At 33.1% G+C, this 3631-nt stretch overlaps 1 pseudogene; it reads right to left on the bottom strand.

Annotated features, from left to right (window-relative positions):
* Positions 1 to 3357: 3357 nt before the first annotated feature.
* On the bottom strand, positions 3358 to 3429 carry LOC132800401 (small nucleolar RNA R71; annotated as a pseudogene).
* Positions 3430 to 3631: the final 202 nt, after the last annotated feature.

The following is a 3631-nucleotide window of genomic DNA, read 5'->3' as shown; positions in this document are numbered from 1 at the left end:
GAAGATGAATCGGATTTACTTACTTGATTGGATGATGATGGTTTGGCCTTAACTTCGGATTTAGGCCGTGTGATAGCTTTATCTTCAAACTTGGGCTGATTGGGTTTCCATGTGGATGGGCTTCCTTTCCAAGTGTTTTGAGCAATACTAGGTCTTGTGGTACCCCTTTTGAGTCGTTGCTCTACTTTGATGGCCATGTGCAAAATCTCCTCAATCTCCACCTAATGATGCAAGTCCACTTGATTTGCTTTTTTCCTATTCAAACCAGCGAAGAAACGTGCCATTGGAGCCTCCCTATCCTCCTTAACACTGACCCTCATCATAAGGATTTCCATCTCTTTATAATAGTCCTCCACACTCCTAATTCCTTGAGACAAGCTTTATAGTTTCTGAAAAATGGTTCCATAGTAATGGCTAGGTATGAAACGCTCCCTCATCAAAGCCTTCATCTCCTCCCATGTATCTATAGGTCTTTCATCCGCTCGGCTCCTAGAAAGTGTCTCTTTGTCCCACCATCCAATAGCATAGTTCGTGAATTCAATAGCAGCCAATTTAACCTTTTTAGCCTCGAAGTAGTTCTGACAATTAAATACCATCTCAACCCTCTTCTCCCACTTGAGATATGCTTCTGGATCACTTTTACCTTGAAATGATGTTATTTTCATCTTAAGTCCTCCGTAATCGTTGCCTCGGTCTACTCTCTCTCTCTCCCATGAAATTGATTGGTTACCAAACCAATGTCTTCCTCTTCTTCCTCATAGTCATCTCCCACTTGTTCCCAATCTTCCCTTATTTGGGTATTTCCTCCTCTACCACATCTATGAGTAAACCTTTGTGGAGGTCATTTGTTAGGTCTAAAATATTGATGATTTTATACCATATTTATAGCTTAATATTTGTTAGTTTGTGTTAATTTGTTATGGAAAGATACTTAATTATGTATTTTTCTTAATCTAGGTAAAAGAGGAAGAATTTTAAGAAAACAACCATAAAAATGGATTCCTTGGGTCGAATTATGGTGGGAAGCAAGATTCGAGCTCGAACGGACTAAGCATTAAAAAGATTCCAAAAAGATACCTTGAAGAATTTATAATCATTTAAAGTTTAGAATTTATAAAAAATAATATTCTAGTTAAATCTCCACCATTGATCAAAAGAGGGAATCAAGGCAATTTGAGGGCCAAGATAAAAACAAGTGGCAATAATTGGTTAATTTATCATTAATGAGGCACATGTCATGTCACATGCTTCATTAAGGGTAAATTAGACTAATTAACTATTTTTTTAGGAGGAATTAGATAAAAAGAAAATAATAGAGAGCAAGTAATATACAGTTTCCTTTTTACACATGAAATTCGTTCAACCCTTTTCATGGCCTAAAAAAGGTATTTTCCAAGACTCCCACATTGAAAATAAAGAGAGAAAAAGATTCCCAAGGCCCTATATATATAGCCCCCACCACATTGAAGGAAGATATACAAGTTTAGAGAGTTATTTAAGAGCTTTTAGGAGGCTTAAATAGAAACAAACCAAATTTTGGGAGTTTCTAATATTCTCTTAAGGGTTCTAGGGTTTTAAAGTTTTAGAGTTTTAGAAGATCAATTGGAGAGCTTGGAGGAGGCAGAGAGACGTGGGCTTGCTTGGAGAAGAAGGCTATGACTTTGAGAGCTCTTGGAGGAGAATTTCTTCAATAGTTTTTATTCTCTTTTCCTTTCTCTCTAATTGTGAATCTTATTATTTTTAATAATTATGAATGTTGAAATTATTTTTACCATGAACTAATTTTCATAGCTAGGCTATGATGTAGCCCTAACTATGAAGGGTTAATTATTTTAATACATGTTGAGTTTTATTTAATTAGTAATATATTTTGTTAATAAAGCATTGGTATACTTAATGCTTTCATAGGTCGGAAGGAATGAATGATTTTAATAATATTTGAGCTTGGAAAAGGATAATATTATGGATCTCCAATGATTTACATGAATGCATAATTGATTGGAAAATAGTTATGTCTCATGCCATATTATTTGCTTAATCTATGCTTGATGAATTTGCATGATTTAATTTATAGGCCGGAAGGAATAAATTAGGTTATGTGAATATTATCAATTGTGAGTGGAAACTACTTTTGATTAATTTTGTGATTAAGTGTGGTTAACAAAATTACTAGTTAATTAAATTCACATATTTAAGTAATTAAATTGGAATAGTTAGTGGTGAAATCAAATGCCCTAGTATTCATAATTATTCAATTCTCTCTCTTACTTGAAATTGATTTAATTTTAATTGATTGCTTTTGTTTAATTTAGTTTATTTAGTTTTCAATTGCCATTTTAAATTTTCGTTCAAATATTATCAAAACCTAATTATTTTTGGTACTTAATACTTAATCCCTTGGGTACGACAACCCTATTTTTCCACTTTATTACTTGAAAACGATTCGTGCACTTGCGAGTTGATTTTACACATCAAGTTTTTGGCGCCGTTGCCGGGGATTAAGGCATTAATATTAATTCGGATTGGGTTTAGTAGTACTTTGATCATTGTTTTCTTATTTTAAATTTTTATATTTGTTTCTTAATTTTGGTTTTAGTGTTGCATGCTAGGGTTTTAATTCTTTGCTTGTTTGGCCAACTTGCTTTGAATTTTTAATACTTATTTTGTGGTACTTGAAACCAAAATTGTGTTTTTAATTTATTGGTGCTTAGGTTACAAGTCTAGCATACTTAGGGATTTTATTATTATTTTTTATTTGTTTGGTGGAATAAGATTAGGTTTAGCTTACTTTTAGTTGAAATTTTAGTTTGGCATAATTGTTTACTTTAAAAGCATACTTCACGAAAGGGTTTAATTTTTTGCATTCTTTTCGTTTGGTTCATTATTTCCTAGAGTTATTTTCATTTATCTTTTAGTTAAGTGTTAGTTTATTTTTCTTTATTGCTAATTGATTTTAATTGTTAGATTAGTTAGCAACATTAGAATTCTAATAATTTTTTTTTTCTTGTTCAATTTTCTAATTTTCTATCTAATTTATTTTACTTGCTCTCTTTTTAGGAATTAGGTGTTGTGTATGATTCATAGTGGTGATCAAGAGTTCAAGGAGGGAGTTGACTTAGAAAATAAACCAGCACCTAGAAAACAAGCCATAAGGGGTACTTGGGTACGTATAGACCAAGGAACTCAAGAAGGTGCAATGGCCAACCAAAGAGAAGATGATTTGCCCATATGCGAGTATGCTGCTCACAAGAAAGTTGGTGATTTGTCTTGCATAAGGAGACCACCCATTGAAGCAAACAATTTTAAAATTGAAGCATCTACTACTTCTTTGCTTAATAATGTTCAATTTTGTCAATGGGACCAAGAGACATTGTATGATGCATGGGAGCGCTTCAAGGAACTATTAAGAAGATGCCCACACCATGGTTTTCCAACATGGATACAGGTACAAATTTTCTATAATGGTCTAGATTATGGTAACAAACAATTGGTAGATGCAGCTGCAGGAGGTTCTTTAATGAAGAAGAGGCAATCAGAAGCATTTGAATTAATTGAAGAGATGGCCCATAATAACTACCAATATCCAAGTGAGAGGAGACTAAATGGAAGAAGTCAAGTAAAGGCCGTGGAA

Source organism: Ziziphus jujuba, chromosome 1 (genome assembly GCF_031755915.1).
Source record: "Ziziphus jujuba cultivar Dongzao chromosome 1, ASM3175591v1".
Taxonomy (NCBI): domain Eukaryota; kingdom Viridiplantae; phylum Streptophyta; class Magnoliopsida; order Rosales; family Rhamnaceae; genus Ziziphus; species Ziziphus jujuba.
This window is presented reverse-complemented; position numbering and strand designations above follow the sequence as displayed.